This window comes from Rhinoderma darwinii, chromosome 1 (assembly GCF_050947455.1).
Source record: "Rhinoderma darwinii isolate aRhiDar2 chromosome 1, aRhiDar2.hap1, whole genome shotgun sequence".
Taxonomy (NCBI): Eukaryota; Metazoa; Chordata; class Amphibia; order Anura; family Rhinodermatidae; genus Rhinoderma; species Rhinoderma darwinii.
This window is the reverse complement of record NC_134687.1, coordinates 4,134,913-4,155,350: the sequence shown is the minus strand read 5'-3', so window position 1 is coordinate 4,155,350 and position 20,438 is coordinate 4,134,913. Positions and strand designations below refer to the sequence as shown.

The following is a 20,438-nucleotide window of genomic DNA, read 5'->3' as shown; positions in this document are numbered from 1 at the left end:
CATCTGGATGGTCCAATGTTCCCATGGGGCTGAATGCAGAAAAGTCCCTTCTTCATATAATATAAGGATATTGGAAGTAGAGATTGAGAGTGCTGTGGGACCTCTGTAGTTCTGCCAATCTCAGGAGATAGGTGGTCATGCACCAGTAGAGGACACCCCAGCTTGGTTTGTTATGGGGTACTTGTTCTTCATTGTTTATTTTTGGGTGAAAATGTTCTTCACCGAGGTTGTAGCAGATGAAATATGTGTACATGACTATAGGACAATCTAATCCAATATAATATGCACTGCTGACAATGATGGGAGTGTGGCTGCAGATTGAGAGGTATGGAGGTGACACGGATGAGTACGACCAGAAGACCAGACATGTGCAGCTCATATACATAGAACAGAGGGGCCTTCTCATTACATTCACTGCAGCTGCTCCATGTTTATATAAACCCAGCGCTGGCCTCAGCATTACACTGGAGCTCGGCACAGGAACACGGAGGTTTTAGCCCGGCCATTCATTTGTAAATAAAGCTTCACTATTATATAATCAGAAGTTCTGCAACTTTCTAATGGACTTCGTGTACCATATCATCACTATTTTCAAGAACTATGCTTGCGATCAGCAAATGGGAACATTCTTGTTTTCATCCTAAGGCTATAAAAAGGCTTATGTGATTGCAAAAAAATGCCCCCCCCCCCCACCTCTAACAAAATAAAAACTATTTAGATCCTTTAAAAAAAAGTGCCCCCAATCAAAGTGAATGTGAACCAAGCCTTATAGAGACCTTTTCCAGATCTGGGCTATTTAGTGTGGTAGCTATAAACACTGTATGGCTGCACAGTGATATACTCTCTAGGTGGGGCACAGGGGCTTCGCGTGGTGAGTGTGCGGAGGATGGGATGTCTGTTGGGTGGGATGTATGTTGGATGGGATGTCTGTTGGATGGGATGTATGTTGGATGGGATGTAAGTTGGATGGGATGTATGTTGGGTGGGATGTATGTTGTGTGGGATGTAAGTTGGATGGGATGTAAGTTGGATGGGATGTATGTTGGATGGGATGTATGTTGGGTGGGATGTATGTTGTGTGGGATGTCTGTTGGATGGGATGTATGTTGGATGGGATGTATGTTGGATGGGATGCATGTTGGATGGGATGCATGTTGGATGGGATGTATGTTGGATGGGACGTCTGTTGGATGGGATGTAAGTTGGATGGGATGTATGTTGGTTGGGATGTATGTTGGGTGGGATGTATGTTGTGTGGGATGTCTGTTGGATGGGATGTATGTTGGATGGGATGCATGTTGGATGGGATGCATGTTGGACGGGATGTATGTTGGATGGGATGTATGTTGGATGAGATGTATGTTGGGTGGGATGTCTATTGGATGGGATGTCTGCTGGGTGGGATGTCTGTTGGACGGGATGTATGTTGGACGGGATGTATGTTGGACGGGATGTATGTTAGACGGGATGTATGTTGGGTGGGATGTCTGTTGGATGGGATGTATGTTGGATGGGATGTATGTTGGTGTATGATCTGTGTATGTACAATCTTTATAACCAGGTACCAGACAAATCTTCCAATGTCCTTTTTTTTAATTTTCTAGCAAAGGTTCCGAAAAGAAAGGTTAAAATAGTCAAAACGGTGAAAGTCTTGAAGAAGGTGAAAGAGGAAAAGGCCGGTCCAGGAGGAACAACGGAGGAACGTATGTACTGAACGCCTAATAGATCTATGTATAAGGACAGGTGGACACAGGGACATTTAGTGTGGATGAGAACGTTACCAACAATTACCCTCCTTCCCAAAAAGGAATAACCTGTGATTTGGTGCATAAGCACATGAAATAGTGGTGTCTTTTCCTGTTGAAATTTACAACTCCTCTGCATGTAGGAGGCACATATGATTGTATTTCCATTTATTGTCAATAGAAAATCACCACAAAAATACCAAAATTGGAGCAGGTCCCTCAGATATCCTATCGAGCTAGTGGAGATCTTTTAGGTAGGATAAGGCACCAGATAAATCTTACAAAACGTCCTGTGAGCTGGCCAAACCGAACTGACTGATGCCATGGGCACAGCATGAATATCTGGGGTACATGGTAACACAGAGAAACGCACTAGATGTACATTCCTTTCCTGCCTTTCAATTGTCCAAGGCTGTATGTCACTCTCCTATGACCCCTCCAAGTCTACAGATGTGTGACACTGTCCTATGCCTCTTCCATGTCTAGAGGTGAAGGTCACTGTCCTATAACTTCCATGTCTAGAGGTAGAGGTCACTGTCCTATGCCTCTTCCATGTCTAGAGGTGTAGGTCACTGTCCTATAACTTCCATGTCTAGAAGTGAAGGTCACTGTCCTATAACTTCCATGTCTAGAGGTGTAGGTCACTGTACTATAACTTCCATGTCTAGAGGTGAAGGTCACTGTCCTATAACTTCCATGTCTAGAGGTGTAGGTCACTGTACTATAACTTCCATGTCTAGAGGTGGAGGTCACTGTCCTATAACTTCCATGTCTAGAGGTGAAGGTCACTGTCCTATAACTTCAATGTCTAGAGGTGAAGGTCACTGTCCTATAACTTCCATGTCTAGAGGTGTAGGTCACTGTACTATAACTTCCATGTCTAGAGGTGGAGGTCACTGTCCTATAACTGCCATGTCTAGAGGTGAAGGTCACTGTCCTATAACTTCCATGTCTAGAGGTGGAGGTCACTGTCCTATAACTTCCATGTCTAGAGGTGAAGGTCACTGTCCTATAACTTCCATGTCTAGAGGTGGAGGTCACTGTCCTATACCTTCCATGTCTAGAGGTGGAGGTCACTGTCCTATACCTTCCATGTCTAGAGGTGGAGGTCACTGTCCTATACCTTCCATGTATAGAGGTGGAGGTCACTGTCCTATACCTTCCATGTCTAGAGGTGGAGGTCACTGTCCTATACCTTCCATGTCTAGAGGTGGATGTCACTGTCCTATAACTTCCATGTCTAGAGGTGGAGGTCACTGTCCTATACCTTCCATGTCTAGAGGTGGAGGTCACTGTCCTATACCTTCCATGTCTAGAGGTGGAGGTCACTGTCCTATAACTTCCATGTCTAGAGGTGGAGGTCACTGTCCTATGCCTCTTCCATGTCTAGAGGTGGATGTCACTGTCCTATAACTTCCATGTCTAGAGGTGGAGGTCACTGTCCTATACCTTCCATGTCTAGAGGTGGAGGTCACTGTCCTATAACTTCCATGTCTAGAGGTGGAGGTCACTGTCCTATGCCTCTTCCATGTCTAGAGGTGGATGTCACTGTCCTATAACTTCCATGTCTAGAGGTGGATGTCACTGTCCTATAACTTCCATGTCTAGAGGTGGAGGTCACTGTCCTATACCTTCCATGTCTAGAGGTGGAGGTCACTGTCCTATACCTTCCATGTCTAGAGGTGGAGGTCACTGTCCTATAACTTCCATGTCTAGAGGTGGAGGTCACTGTCCTATACCTTCCATGTCTAGAGGTGGAGGTCACTGTCCTATAACTTCCATGTCTAGAGGTGGAGGTCACTGTCCTATGCCTCTTCCATGTCTAGAGGTGGATGTCACTGTCCTATAACTTCCATGTCTAGAGGTGGATGTCACTGTCCTATAACTTCCATGTCTAGAGGTGAAGGTCACTGTCCTATAACTTCCATGTCTAGAGGTGGAGGTCACTGTCCTATACCTTCCATGTCTAGAGGTGGAGGTCACTGTCCTATACCTTCCATGTCTAGAGGTGGAGGTCACTGTCCTATACCTTCCATGTCTAGAGGTGGAGGTCACTGTCCTATACCTTCCATGTCTAGAGGTGGAGGTCACTGTCCTATACCTTCCATGTCTAGAGGTGGAGGTTACAGTCCTATACCTTCCATGTCTAGAGGTGGAGGTCACTGTCCTATGCCTCTTCCATGTCTAGAGGTGGAGGTCACTGTCCTGCTAATCTTCCTTGTTCAGGGTTGTAGATCACTATCCTGAGCTCTTCTTTGTTCAGGTTTGTAGGCCACAGCCCAAAAGAACACTAGGAATCTACTATGAATAGATGGCTGTAGACATTACTGTAGGAGGGATCTGCAGAGAAGAATCTGATGATTATGTAGAATTTGTGAAGTTATTCTTCGGCCTCTTCCCCGGCAGGTGTTTTCCCTCACCATTAGATTATATAACAGACTCCTTGTTATGTCCGGCCAGATAATTATGGAGGTCTTGGTGGGAGTTCTTCCCGTAGTGATCCTTACATCCTGCCATGTACTGTACTAGTATATCTACAGCCGCCCTCCCCCTCCTCATCCTCAAAACCCAGGAGATGTGGGATTATAATTCAGTCCTTGTCACTACTCAGATGAGATGGTTATTCCCAGAGATTTGTAGAAAGTTCTATAATAAGATGATACTCAATTATCCCGTTAAAATTCATACTGGTACTGCATGGAAAAGGGATATGAAACATGTACTGCAGCTCACCTGCAGACTGTTTGCTCTTGCTTTTCGACAGCGTCCCATAAACTTAACACCATGCCAAATATCCCAAAAATAATGCAGACCTGGAGCTCTACTATTTACTGACCCACAGTGCACATGGTTCAAATTATATGGCCGCCCTCCCATTAAGTTAGTTTACCCCAAAATTACCCAGTTGAGAATAGGTTATTTGTGGGTTAGTCTGCATTAGGGACAATTATTAAGCAGTCTTTGTTTTATCTCCATGATCTTGATTCCTTCATATGTAGACATTATGACCTTAAAGAGGTTCTCCACTTTGAACAATACCTACTTGTTAGAAGTGTCCCTTGATAAGTTAATCACAAAGTCTCCCCCTGTTGGGAACCCCAGTGATCAGCTGTGATGAGGAATCCTGGCAGCAAGTGTTGAGTTTCCCTGCAGCGCCACCATAGGGAAAATAAAGCATTACACAATGTCCATCCATATCAATGTCTTGTGTATAATACAGGACAGGACAGGTCCTCCAGAGAGAGAGATGCTCTATGTAACTGCTCTCCACTCTGACCAAGATATGAGGATCCTGAACAGAGGACCCCCCTCTCTCAGATTTCCCTAATATGGTGTATGGAAATGGGTTTTCTAAACTGGACAATCATTTTAAGTAGCCAACAACATTTAAGGCCTCTATTGCCTTTTCCTTTAACCCTTGTGACTCAGAGGGTTTTCTGGAAGATTGCTGAGAGGACAATACTCAATGAAATGTTCTCCAGGCATGGAACCCATGTTCTCTCTGCTGTAATAACCTGCAGGAGGAATCTACTGAACAGGTGCTCATCCGGTAGCCAGGCGCCAAACATTTTCCAGATACAGAACACCGAATACTCTAATACTCAAGACTTCTGGTAGTTCGACATTCAAACTTCCAAGCCCATGCCGGACCAGTGGGATTTCTATTGATGGTTTATGGATTTTGGTGAAGAGATAAGATTGTTTAGTTGCTGTATCAGTAACGTTGATTCCCCCGAAACAGTTAAATCTAATCTAAAACATCTGAAAGACAATAACAGATTTATAGGGAAATGTGGGCGGCCTTGACTTCTATGTGGAGATGAGATACAAAGACTCATTGATTGTTCTGATTATGGAAGGGGAAGTACGAATTATGAAACAACTAGGATAAAAGGTTGAGGGACACACATTGCTCGCACATGTCCAGCGTCCAGAGATGAGTCACTTGTTTCGGGAAAAGACTGCGGACCGTCTCCAGATCTACTGACTATTGACATCTTAAACCAATATAGACAGCTCCAATGGGAGTGAAGGACAATGTCCACAAGAAGCCGGCCAGATAAGAGAGCAGACAACAGGACCACGTGACCGATCAATGCACCATCTGCGACCAGATAGGAGTCATGTGATGTACAGTATATAGTTATTCTGCTTATTTAGAGATCGGCCATTGACCACTGCCACCAATGGAATAATAGGGAACTTGGGATGTAAGGTCCTCAGGTCATGGGCTGTACCTCAATGATGAAGGTCGTTCAGGTTATATATAAAGACTGATTGCAAATGAAAGAGAAAAGTTGGATCCAGCGCTGTGAGAGGTTAAAAGGAAACTATTTCCAAGATTTAATGGTATCGATATTTAAAATAGGATCGAGGGAGAAAAAATAAAGATGTCCTGAAATGCAGAGAGTTTTCAATGAGGTAGGTAGCCAACGCGTTTCGAACGCTAGCTGCGTCCTTATTCATGGCCTATGTTAAGGACCCGTGCGCAGGGACTACAAATTACAAGTCCACATACAAGGTGAGCTGGAGGCTTCCTCTTTGTTTATATATAAAGACTATAGGAAGATGTTCCTTTGCTCCTGTCTATAGCTAAGCATTGAGTGGAGCAGTATAACCGTGTCAGCCGACCACAAGAATGTGCTCATGAATCAGAACAACGAGTTCCCGGAATATGAGGCAGCAGAATATCAATGTCAGAGCTTGTAATAAGCTTCTTCCTATAGCAGTAATTCCCAACCGGGGTTGCATGAGAACCCTCCAAGGGTGCCGCGACACTCCTCTGAACCACTGTGGCCGTGCTTTTTCTCCTTCTCCTCCACCTTCTCACAGCACGAAGTGCATGTGAGGAGGAGGAGATTTTTTGCAGCCAACTTGTAGATAGCGCCCCCTACCTCTGTAAATTTCAGCCCCCATCCCCCCCTCCTATACATAGCGCCACGGCTGCTTCCTGAAGGAGCGGAATCCCCCTGTGGCCGGGGATTCCGCTCCTGAACGGAGCGCTTGATGTCTCTGTCCATATATGGACAGTGACATCAGGGGCAACTCCTGAAGCGGAATCCCTGGCCACAGCATTGCCGGCATGGTGGCCGGTGATTCGGAGAATCCCAGGAGAAGCACCAGAAGTCTCTGTCCATAAATGGACAGAGACGCTGTGGACAGGGATTCTGCTTCAGGGGTTGCCCCAGATGCCACTGTCCATATATGGACAGGACATCAGGGGCTTCCCCTGGGGGTGCCATCTACATTGGTGGGGGTGCTATCTACAAGGGGGCTGTGTGGCACTACCTACAAGGGGGCTATGTGGCACTACCTACAAGAGGGCTATATGGTACTACCTACAAAGGGGTGAGTGCCAAACACCCCCTTGTAGGTAGTGCCACATAGCCCCCTTGTAGGTAGTGCCACACAGCCCCCTTGTAGATAGCACCCTCCATCCCCCCTTCCTATACATAGTGCCACTGTAGCTCCCTGAAAAAGCAGAATCTCGCACTACCTACAAGGGGGCTGTGGGACACCACCTAAAGGGGCATCTGTAAGTGGGGGGCTGATGGTCATTTTACTGTGAGTGGGGGGCTGATGCTCATTTTACTGTTAGTGGGGGGTTGATGGTCATTTTACTGTGAGTGGGGGGTGATGGTCATGTTACTGTGAGTGGGAGGCTGATGGTAATTTTACTGTGAGTGGGGGGCTGATGGTTATTTTACTGTGAGTGGGGGGTGATGGTCATTTTACTGTGAGTGGGAGGCTGATGGTAATTTTACTGTGAGTGGGGGGCTGATGGTCATTTTACTGTGAGTGGGGGGTGATGGTCATTTTACTGTGAGTGGGGGGCTGATGGTCATTACTGTGAGTGGCGGGCTGATGGTCATATTACTGTGAGTGGGGGGCTGATGGTCATTTTACTGTGAGTGGGGGTTGATGGTCATTACTATGAGTGGGGGGCTGATGGTCATTTTACTGTGAGTGGGGGTTGATGGTCATTTTACTGTGAGTGGTGGTCTGATGGTCATTACTGTGAGTGGGGGGCTGATGGTCATTTTACTGTGAGTGGGGGTCTGATGGTCATTTTACTGTGAGTGGGGGTCTGATGGTCATTACTGTGAGTGGGGGGCTGATGGTCATTTTACTCTAAGTGGGGGTCTGACGGTCATTTTACTGTGATTCGGGGGTCGATGGTCAATTTACTGTGAGTGGGGGGCTGATGCTCATCTTACTGTGAGTGGGGGGCTGATGGTCATCTTACTGTGAGTGGGGGGCTGATAGTAATTTTACTGTGAGTGGGGGTCTGACGGTCATTTTACTGTGAGTGGGGGTCTGACGGTCATTTTACTGTGAGTGGGGGCTGATGGTTTTCAGGTGGTTTCCACTGCTGACCTTCAATTGAAATTAATAGGAGGCAGAAAAAAACCTGCGGCCCTCGTTTGCATTCGCTTCAATGGCTTAAAACAAACACAAAAAAAAACACAAAAAAAAATAACGTCAAATAACAAAGTAACCAAACACTGGCACCTCCCATGTGAGAAAGTATCTGCCCCCTCACACATAATGTCCACCACCTGTAGTAGCAATACTTGCCGCCAGGCGCTTCCTACAGTTTATTCTCCGCAGAGCGGCTGTCATTCCACCGAGCATTTCAGGTCCTATCGCAGCGTTTTTATTAGATTTGAAAGTAAAAAAGGGGGATAAAAAAGAGAGAAAACGGCGCTCCTCTAAGGTGATATCGTTCTGGTATTTGTAGGATAATGAATAACTTAATGAATGGAGCTCACCTTGGTGAGTTGTGCATATGCCTGATGAAGACCACAGTGCGGGGTTGAAACGCTTTGCAGCAATCGAATTTTATATTGTTCTTTTTTTTAACAATAAAATCGTTGAAAATACACCCTGACGATTTTTGTGAAGATATCAGTAACATCCACACCTGAGCGCCCGTTCAGAGGAGCAGCTTTTTCTTCCTAATCTGCATTTATTAGATTTTAGTGACTCCAAAACTTCCATGTTATGTCTTGATCTTGTGTTCGGGATCCTGTGTCTCGCTACGTTACCCAATTACACTTCTGCAGATGACTGGACAATCTCCTGAAGAATGTTTAAGCTTCCAAAAATGACAAGTTGTCCAGGTTCTGAGGCTACAGATTCCACCCCCTTCACCACCACATACACCATCATTCACCCACCACCACCACCACCATGTGTGACGGTTCTATGATGGTCTTACAGGTGAATTCTGAATCTAGACCAGACATAAGACATACTGGAACCTGTGCTGTCCATGGAACTCCACTTCTGACCCCACATTCCATAGAAGATTCTCCCATGCGGCTCGGGGATCCTCCAGGGGTTTATTACAGATATGAGCTGAGCATTGACGTTCCTCTTGGATAACGGTGGTCTGCTCCTCTCATGACTTCTGTCGTTGTCGTCTTGGCCTGAGAAGTCCTGAGCACTGACCTCAGCCATATTACCCTTTTTAGACTGATAGATTTCCACGTTTGTCTCTTCTCATAAACTTTCCTGCCATCTTCTTCTTGTAGAAACATCCTGGTGTTTCCTTCCATCTCATGGTTCATTATATAGAAGGTTTAGATTCAACATGAAGGTTGCAAACAAGACGTCTGAGCTCAAGGTGCTGAATCCGGTCATTTCAGCCAATTGGTTGTTAGAGAAACTAAGGGGGCAGTTACTTTTTTTCCATTGTCTTTCAGATTTCGTTTTTTTCTTCGACTCTCGGGTTTCCTCGTTGTTTATTGATATTAGTCGTCTGTGCAAATAAACGATTCAGTAAAAACCCATGTAACTCTAGAGCTGTAGGGGCGGCGGGGGCTTTTACTTATGGGACACGTTTCAGGAAAGCTTCAGTCCCCACTATAAATATTATTCTTTCTTAATGATTTCTCCAGCCGAGACCTACAAAACTTTTCACTATTTCCTCCGCAGCGGCCGCTGGGTGGTTGACTTGTTCTCTTAAGTTAACCCTTGCAGCAGCTGGACACCAAATCTACCCAACATTGTAGACGGTATACACAGAGTGCATCTACAAGTGATCCGGCCACCTATGTATACTCTCACCTCCTAAACCATTCGTGGTCAAACCCTCAAAAATCAATCATAGTAATGCACATGATGCCATCTCTCCAGGACAGTGCTGGGCTTAGTGCCCAAATGCCACCTCACCCTAAACTGAAGGAAGGGCGATACCTGAGACTAAGTTCTAACCCGGCCACAAATATTCTGCGTGTAATGTTGATGATGTAAGCATCTTGAGTATATGATGTCAATAGATCATTAACCCCTCAACGACCAGAGTTTTCCAGTCCTCAATGAGCAGACATTTTTATTTTTTGGACAACCCAGAGAATTTTTGTAACTATTTCTGTGACTTTCAGGCATCTGATGGAGCATCCCACGGTTGTGTGTTCTCTGTCGAGTTCATAATGTAGGTGCAGTAGGGTCCCAGAAAAGTCTATGTGTTCACTGTTACAGTTCCCAACAAATCAGAGGTTACATAGATTGTGATTTGGGTACTCTGTGTGATCTGGGCGCCTCTGTGTGATCTGGGCACCTCTGTGTGATCTGGGCATCTCTCTGTGATCTGGGAGACTCTGTGTGATCTGGGCGCCTCTGTGTGATCTGGGCGCCTCTCTGTGATCTGGGCGTCTCTGTGTGATCTGGGCGCCTCTCTGTGATCTGGACGTCTCTGTGTGATTGATTTGGGCGCCTCTGTGTGATCTGGGCGCCTCTCTGTGATCTGGGCGCCTCTCTGTGATCTGGGCGCTGTTTTTGGTTTTCTACATTTTTTTTTTTTCCATACATAATATGTCCCCCAAGATGTCTGGTGGACGCTCACTACTTTTTTAATATGTATTTTTCTGCTGTAACTTGGTGATGCGAAGGGGCTATAGTTAAAGCTGACAACAGTCCTCTGTGGGGTAGTAGTCATGGCAAATCTGCTGTGTCATGCAGAAGAAAACCAACGATCTTGTGATCGGTCACATTGGCGGGTAAACAGATCAGCGGCCGTCTCTATTCAGTACGTAACGCTCATTGCTGTAGTAGAGAAGACAGAAGCAGTAATAAACATCTTCCATTTTTTATTCAAGGGGACAATTGCAGAAGCTGTAAACCCGCACTCTACATTTACTGCATATGGGGGTCTCAGGGCAGTCACTGCTATAATACTCAGTGCCTGGTGGAATCCAGCCGTTTAGTTTCTCGGTCCCTGGTGCCCAATAGTTTAGTTCTTCAGTCTTTATTGTCCAGTAGTTTAGGTTCTCAGTCCCTGATGTCTAGTGCCGTTTCTGGTGTCCAGTAGTTTAGTTCCTAGTCCTTGGTGTAAAGTAGTTTAGTTCCTAGTCCTTGGTGTACAGTGGTTTAGTTCTTCAGTCCCTGGTGTCCAGTAGTTTAGGTACTTAGTCTCTGGTGTCCAGTAGTTTAGTTCTTCAGTCCCTGGTGTCCAGTAGTTTAGGTACTTAGTCTCTGGTGTCCAGTAGTTTAGTTCTTCAGTCCCTGGTGTCCAGTAGTTTAGGTACTTAGTCTCTGGTGTCCAGTAGTTTAGTTCTTCAGTCCCTGGTGTCCAGTAGTTTAGGTACTTAGTCTCTGGTGTCCAGTAGTTTAGTTCTTCAGTTCCTGGTGTCCAGTAGCTTAGTGCCTGGTGTCTTGTAGATTAATTCCTAGTCCCTGTTGTCCAGTAGTATGTTTCTCAGTACTTGGTGTCCAGTGGATTAGATAATTATTCCTTGGTGTCCAGTAGTTAGTTGCTAGTCCCTCCTGTCAAGTAGTTTAGTTTCTAGTCCTTGGTGTCCAATTGTTTAACTCATAGTCCCTGGTGTTGAGTAGTTTATTTACTTAGTCTCTGGTGCCCAGTAGTTTAGTTCTTCAGTTCCTGCTGTCTAGTAGTTTAGTTCCTGGTCTCCAGTGGTTTAGTTCCTTAGTTCCTGGTCTCCAGTAGTTTAGTTCCTTAGTCCCTGGTGTCGAGTAGTTTAGATACTTAGTCTCTGGTGTCCAGTAGTTTAGATACTTAGTCTCTGGTGTCCAGTAGTTTAGTTCCTTAGTCTCTGGTGTCCAGTAGTTTAGTTCCTGGTGTTCAGTAGTTTAGTTCCTTAGTCCCTGGTGTCGAGTAGTTTAGATACTTAGTCTCTGGTGTCCAGTAGTTTAGTTCCTTAGTCCCTGGTGTCCAGTAGTTTAGTTCCTTAGTCCCTGGTGTCGAGTAGTTTAGATACTTAGTCTCTGGTGTCCAGTAGTTTAGTTCCTTAGTCTCTGGTGTCCAGTAGTTTAGTTCCTGGTGTTCAGTAGTTTAGTTCCTTAGTCCCTGGTGTCGAGTAGTTTAGATACTTAGTCTCTGGTGTCCAGTAGTTTAGTTCCTTAGTCCCTGGTGTCCAGTAGTTTAGTTCCTTAGGTCCTGGTGTCCAGTAGTTTAGTTCCTTAGGTCCTGGTGTCCAGTAGTTTAGTTCCTTAGGTCCTGGTGTCCAGTAGTTTAGTTCCTTAGGTCCTGGTGTCCAGTAGTTTAGTTCCTTAGTCTCTGGTGTCCAGTAGTTTAGTTCCTTAGTCTCTGGTGTCGAGTAGTTTAGATACTTAGTCTCTGGTGTCCAGTAGTTTAGTTCCTTAGTCCCTGGTGTCCAGTAGTTTAGTTCCTTAGGTCCCGGTGTCCAGTAGTTTAGTTCCTTAGGTCCTGGTGTCCAGTAGTTTAGTTCCTTAGGTCCTGGTGTCCAGTAGTTTAGTTCCTTAGTCTCTGGTGTCCAGTAGTTTGTTTCTCAGTACTTTGTGTCCAGTGGATTAGCTCTTAGTCCTAGATAGGGGCAGAGGATGAGAGGGCATATGGCTCTGATGGGACAAACACTATAATACAAATGGTAGTGCCTACCTAAAGCTACCTAATGCTCAAACATTTTGGTGGACCTCTTCTAGAAGTCATCAAATTACCTTCATATGTTTTCAAACTTTCCATTGTAGTCTGAGAAGCAGAATAAATGTGAATGGGACGACTCTCAGCTGGGGGTTGTGTCATTTAGGAACTATGTCATATTTCAAGTACCTTGAGAGACTTGGCCAGAGGATCAGGATGAGGATAGAGCATTGTCCACTCAGGGCTCCACTGGAGAGGATCATAGTCAGTTGGCCCCCTGGACAGATTTGGCAGGACGCACCCAGCATAGATTTCCGGTATCGGTAGCAGGCTGGCATCCTTGGCTCGGGCAGGCAGCTGACAGTAACTGTGCGATGTGAACAGATCTGTATTCTTAGGAAATTGTTCTTGAAATGTGGCAGAGTCAGCAAATCCATCAATGAGGAGCAGATGTGAGACCAAAGGCTCCTGTGTCATCCAGACATTGGAAAACTGTTTATCTGACTATCAATGAGTCTTGGGCAGAGAATGGATCTGATGTTATGCCCTGGAGCTCCACAGACTCCATCATGGGACCGCAGATGTTTTCGATTTAACTTCTTAGACTTTAGTGTGAAAAATGATATGAAGGCGTCAATTCTACACATATATTGTATGGCTTACACATAGGACTGTATAAAGACATATACTGACATGGGGGTTGGAGCCAAATTGCTTGTGGGAATCGGAAGTGGTTTTTAGACATTTCTGCAAACAACCTGGCGACTGGAGACCAGGGGGTGCGGAGGGTGATCAGTCCTGGTTCTAGGGCCGTTTCATTCCTTCCTGTCTTCGGAGCTTTTGCTCATAACAGATGTTTTACTATCACAGATTTGGCCACAAGTAATAACTTGATAAGAAGACGCTGGTTCTCATGATATATCACAGTGGAATGCCTGAAAGCCCCAGGGGAACATCCTGAGTCCATATCGAAAATTGAGGGAAATTTCAGCTGGATTTCCTGGCTGCATTTCATGTGCAGAAAGTTCAACATAGAATCACTCCTGTTATTATTTCACATTATTTATATGGCACCAACATATTCTGTAGTGTCCTCACACAATGTACGGGGTGAACATACAAACTCCATACTGATGTTGCCCTGGTCAGATTAGAACACGCAGACCCAGTCACCATCACAACCAGAATTCAAGTTCTCCAGTCCATCTTGTGCAATAGTTTGGTTCTCCAGCCCCTTGTGTCCACCGAGACAGTGCGTTAGTCCCTGTTGTACAGTGATTTACTGTCCTAGTCCCTGGTGTCCAGTGGTTTAGGTTCTTGATCCCTGGTGTCCAATGATTTAGTCCCTCAGTCTTTCCTTAATCCCTAGGGTCCAGTGGATTACTCCATGGTGTCCAGTGGTTTAGTTCATCAGTCTCTGGTGTCCAGTGGTTTAGTTCATCAGTCTCTGGTGTCCAGTGGTTTAGTTCATCAGTTCCTGGTGTCTAGTGGATTAGTTCATCAGTCCCTGGTGTCTAGTGGATTAGTTCATCAGTCCCTGGTGTCCAATGATTTAGTCCCTCAATCTTTCCTCAATCTCTAGGGTCCAGTAGTTCAGTGGATTACACTATGCTATCCAGTGGTTTAGTTCATCAGTCCCTGGTGTCCAGTGGTTTAGTTCATCAGTCCCTGGTGTCCAGTGGTTTAGTTCAACAGTCCCTAATGTCCATCAGACTTGTGCTCCAGTTATTGGTGTCCAGTGTTGAAGTCCCTTGTTTCTTGTCCAGTAGCGTAGTTTCCTATTGCCTGTTGTCTAATGATGAAGTGCCTTGTTTATTGAGTCCAGTAGCGTGGTTTCCTATTGCCTGGTGTCCAGTGGTCACTTGCTTGACTGCTCACTATTGCCTATTCCCTTTCCCTGTATATTTATAATAGTTTTAGGGACGGGTGGTGGTGCTAATGGGATTTTCCAACCATAGACATTTATGACAAATCAATGTGATGGAGAACAGTGGTACTTGCAGGGGGTGCAGAGGAAGAAGTTGCACCTGAGTTCTGGTGTCTTCGGAAGCCCAAAGACCATTTTGCCACATAAATGACACATTGTAGGTAGGGGCCTGGTTACAGATTTTGCAATGGGACCCAGGACCTTCAAGTTACGCCTCTGGGTATTTAACTGTTTCCATGTCTCCCATTCACTTTAATCGAGAGTGACAGAGCATGCAGACAATTTGTCTTGGAGGTGGAGGAGTCTACAGTAGACAACCCCATTAAGGAGCACACTTTCTCCGTACTATCAAGTGGAGGTTTCTGCTCTTTAGTTGTAGAAGAAAACGTGCAGTCTTCTGATATACTGGACACAGGATCAAGAGGCCCCTGATTTCAGTGGGATAAGTAAAGTCTTGAAGTCTCCACATTACACAATAACAGATGAAGGAATTGTGAGCCAAAAACAGCCGACATGAAGGATGGATTTTGCACTAGTAGAAAAAGGTGTCTTGGAGGGTTTATTGTCTTCCATTATTCGGCTTATTCACGAGTTTACTCATGAATGGGACTTCTGGGATTTCATCTGCTGGGAGGAACTTCTAGAGTGTGATACATTTTACACCCAACACGTGGAGTCCATCTGTCCCCGCCGAGCTTTCACATGTAGATGACAAGGCCATAAATGGACGAGAACGCTAACGTCACACGGATGGATTGGTGTCATCGTGTGTCGGATTACCACTTGTATGAGGAGGGGTCTGACGCTTCCTCCAGCTGCTCTCTGGTCACATCATTACAACGTTTACATTTATTAGTGATTTGGACATTTTTCTAGAGCTTGATTTGCATGTAATTTGATGATTATGTGGAGCTTGTTATGAACACGAGGTGAAGTCATCCCATGAGAGTCACGAGGACTCATAAAACCAAGGTGAGGAGATGTCGAGCTTCACATAATGAGGGGACCAAAGTATAACACAAAGTATCTCTGAGATCCGTCCATGACCTCCTAATTTTCCTTTCACAAAGTTTTACATTAGAGAAGTCAATCAATCTCAGAATAAATGCTCTACACGAACCCTGGGAGAACATGATGTAGAGGTTGCCCTGGTTTACTTTGACCCAAGGCACGGCTGGTGCTGAGCAGTAGAGCAAAGTCTTCTTCAGTCATGACCAAATCCACCAATTTATCACCAACAATTTGGTAGCTCTTGGCTAAATGTCAGTATCCTCTATGCCGTGGATTCTGTAGACAATAGTCACCATTGCAAACCATTCTTATACCTTATATCAGAAATCATTAGGGTCTACATAACTGTGGTGGTGGACACCTATCTCCTCTACTGCTGCCTAGGACATGGCAACTTCTAGTGTCATCGCATGGTTGGAGGAGTAAATGTCACCCTTAAAAGAGATGCTTAAGTTGTCATATGCAGGTAACAGAGGCGGCTTCACTTCTCAGGACCCCCTCTCTTTTAGCCAATGGTGAGAAGCTACAACGTGTCTCTGGTGGTGAAAGGAGGACCCCTTCTACGTCTGTTTCATCACAAAGGGGGGGTTCTATAATACAGTATGTAGTGGAAATGTCTGTGTTTTATATGGTTTATGTTGTGTTTTGTGACTTGATTTCAATTTCTGTTAATATTTAGTTCTTCCCTTTATTGACAGAGTGCCCCCCGTTGGGATTGGAGTCTTTGAGGGTAACTGACCACCAGCTGAGGGCTTCTAGCATAAAACGCTATGGACTGGGCTCCCACCGAGGACGTCTGAACATACAGGTGGGTCACACAATAAGGTGTTTATATATAAAAAGAGGAAATGTCTAAATATACAATAATCCTTGAAGGACAATCCCTTCTCATGTGCCTTCCCTGGTCAGGAGCTGATCATAGGGAGGTCTGGTGATTAAATATTACATCATAATAAAGTATAAGCTGCCGCTACAGAACATGGTCCTTTAAGTGACTCAGGAAATCCCTCTCCATTCCTGGAGTTTTCTTTTGCTGGAAATATAAATATAACAAGAAAACAAATCCACATAAAAGTTTGACCAGGTTTCTGAACTTTTTTTTTTCTTTTATGATGAAATTATCACAGCTTCCATATTTTTTTTTTTTTACTAATTTACTAAGTTTTACGCGGTTCTGAGAATCTCTGCCTTTACAACAGATATGGGTTTTCAGGGGGGACTGTAACGAAACTCACACGTCTGATCACCATTGTACAGTTCACATAAAGAAGGCATAAAGGATAAGCAATGTAATGTATGTACACAGTGACTCCACCAGCAGAATAGTGAGTGCAGCTCTGGAGTATAATACAGGATATAACTCAGGATCAGTACAGGATAAATAATGTAATGTATGTACACAGTGACTCCACCAGCAGAATAGTGAGTGCAGCTCTGGAGTATAATACAGGATGTAACTCAGGATCAGTACAGGGTAAGTAATGTAATGTATGTACACAGTGACTTCACCAGCAGAATAGTGAGTGCAGCTCCGGAGTATAATACTGGATATAACTCAGGATCAGTACAGGATAAGTAATGTAATGTACAGTGGAGGAAATAAGTATTTGATCCCTTGCTGATTTTGTAAGTTTGCCCACTGTCAAAGACATGAATAGTCTAGAATTTTTAGGCTAGGTTAATTTTACCAGTGAGAGATAGATTATATTAAAAAAAAATAAGAAAATCACATAGTCAAAATGATATATATTTATTTGCATTGTGCACAGAGAAGTAAGTATTTGATCCCCTACCAACCATTAAGAGTTCAGCCTCCTCCAGACCAGTTACTGCTCCAAATCAACTCGGTGCCTGCATTAGACAACTGTCTTAAATGGTCACCTGTATAAAAGACTCCTGTCCACAGACTCAATTAATCAGTCTGACTCTAACCTCTACAACATGGGCAAGACCAAAGAGCTTTCTAAGGATGTCAGGGACAAGATCATAGACCTGCACAAGGCTGGAATGGGCTACAAAACCATAAGTAAGACGCTGGGTGAGAAGGAGACAACTGTTGGTGCAATAGTAAGAAAATGGAAGACATACAAAATGACTGTCAATCGACATCGATCTGGGGCTCCATGCAAAATCTCACCTCGTGGGGTATCCTTTATCCTGAGGAAGGTGAGAGCTCAGCCGAAAACTACACGGGGGGAACTTGTTAATGATCTCAAGGCAGCTGGGACCACAGTCACCAAGAAAACCATTGGTAACACATTACGCCGTAATGGATTAAAATCCTGCAGTGCCCGCAAGGTCCCCCTGCTCAAGAAGGCACATGTACAAACACGTCTGAAGTTTGCAAATGAACATCTGGATGATTCTGAGAGTGATTGGGAGAAGGTGCTGTGGTCAGATGAGACTAAAATTGAGCTCTTTGGCATTAACTCAACTCGCCGTGTTTGGAGGAAGAGAAATGCTGCCTATGACCCAAAGAACACCGTCCCCACTGTCAAGCATGGAGGTGGAAACATTATGTTTTGTGGGTGTTTCTCTGTTAAGGGCACAGGACTACTTCACCGCATCAATGGGAGAATGGATGGAGCCATGTACAGTCAAATCCTGAGTGACAACTTCCTTCCCTCCACCAGGACATTAAAAATGGCTCGTAGCTGGGTCTTCCAGCACGACAATGACCCGAAACATACAGCCAAGGCAACAAAGGAGTGGCTCAAAAAGAAGCACATTAAGGTCATGGAGTGGCCTAGCCAGTCTCCAGACCTTAATCCCATCGAAAACTTATGGTGGGAGCTGAAGATCCGAGTTGCCAAGCGACAGCCTCGAAATCTTAATGATTTACAGATGATCTGCAAAGAGGAGTGGGCCAAAATTCCATCTAACATGTGTGCAAACCTCATCATCAACTACTAAAAATGTCTGACTGCTGTGCTTGCCAACAAGGGTTTTGCCACCAAGTATTAAGTCTTGTTTGCCAAAGGGATCAAATACTTATTTCTCTGTGCACAATGCAAATAAATATATATAATTTTGACAATGTTATTTTTTTTTATTTTTTTTATATAATCTATCTCTCACTGGTAAAATTAACCTAGCCTAAAAATTCTAGACTGTTCATGTCTTTGACAGTGGGCAAACTTACAAAATCAGCAAGGGATCAAATACTTATTTCCTCCACTGTATGTACACAGTGACTTCACCAGCAGAATAGTGAGTGCAGCTCCGGAGTATAATACAGGATGTAACTCAGGATCAGTACAGGAGAAGTAATGTAATGTATGTACACAGTGACTCCACCAGCAGAATAGTGAGTGCAGCTCTGGAGTATAATACTGGATATAACTCAGGATCAGTACAGGATAAGTAATGTAATGTATGTACACAGTGACTTCACCAGCAGAATAGTGAGTGCAGCTCCGGAGTATAATACAGGATGTAACTCAGGATCAGTACAGGAGAAGTAATGTAATGTATGTACACAGTGACTCCACCAGCAGAATAGTGAGTGCAGCTCTGGAGTATAATACAGGATGTAACTCAGGATCAGTACAGGGTAAGTAATGTAATGTATGTACACAGTGACTCCACCAGCAGAATAGTGAGTGCAGCTCTGGAGTATAATACAGGATATAACTCAGGATCAGTACAGGATAAGTAATGTAATGTATGTACACAGTGACTCCACCAGCAGAATAGTGAGTGCAGCTCTGGAGTATAATACAGAATGTAACTCAGGATAAGTACAGGATAAGTAATGTATGCACACAATGACTTCACCAGCAGAATAGTGAGTGCAGCTCTGGAGTATAATACAGGATAAGTAATGTAATATATGTACACAGTGACTCCACCAGCAGAATAGTGAGTGCAGCTCTGGAGTATAATACAGGATAAGTAATGTAATATATGTACACAGTGACTCCACCAGCAGAATAGTGAGTGCAGCTCTGGAGTATAATACAGGATGTAAGTCAGGATAATTATCCCAGTCAGGTTGATATCTATGTGACATCTTAGAGAAGGGTTATGTTAGCTTGCAGATGAATGGTGCCATATTAAGCTTGTTTGCGTCATCCGTGTACCTCTCTATATCACTTGTTTTCTAGTCCGGGATCTATGATGATGATTTTTTTGATGGTGCTTGGTGCGCTGGGGAGAAGAACAAGAATCAGTGGTTGGAAATAGATGCCAGACGATTTACTCGCTTCACAGGAGTCATCACTCAAGGAAAGAACTCAATATGGACGTGAGTATGAAGATTTCTGGTTTACATCCAGAAGCTGAAAATCTGTCCACGTAAAGTCCTGCTCACAGTTTATAGATTTGTTACAATGTGCCAGTGTATATAAGAGTATCAGAGGATTTCCTCTGTACATTGTAACAAGCTGATCTGCTGTGTGAGCAGGTCAATGCAGGTTTGGAGCCTCTAGTTGTGAATATAAAGATCAGATTAGATGGGGCAGATATTTTCATTGAACTGCTTGTTCTCCATTCCTTACGTGATTTTCCTCATTATTGACCATATATCTGTCTCTGCCATAGGGATGACTGGGTGACATCTTACAAAGTGCAGGTCAGCAATGACACCCACACATGGAAGACCTGCAGGAATGGCACAGAAGACGTGGTAAGCTCGACCTCTTACCCTATTCCATGATATAACCAGACCTGGCAGGGATAAGGAGAGGGGCAGGACGCTCACCAGGGACACGGGTCCACAGGCTTCGTCCATTTTAGCATTCTTCATCATCCATATTTACTGCAGAGCCAATAGTCAAACCAGACACCATAGTGGTGATGTCTCTGTGAATGTTCAGTCTGTTCCTATTCCTTACCACCAGTAAATATTAGTGCTTATTTTATAGAAAAAAGGCTCCTGGGACGCCCCCACCCCCCAATACCACTTGAC

At 44.5% G+C, this 20,438-nt stretch overlaps 1 long non-coding RNA gene across 1 annotated transcript; it reads left to right on the top strand.

Moving 5' to 3' along the window:
* The first annotated feature begins 1,608 nt into the window (after positions 1-1,608).
* On the top strand, positions 1,609-20,156 carry LOC142712995 (uncharacterized). The gene is made up of 4 exons (XR_012870150.1): positions 1,609-1,703; positions 16,228-16,337; positions 19,636-19,775; positions 20,072-20,156. It is a non-coding gene; the product is annotated as an uncharacterized LOC142712995 (long non-coding RNA).
* The last annotated feature ends 282 nt before the right edge of the window (positions 20,157-20,438 follow it).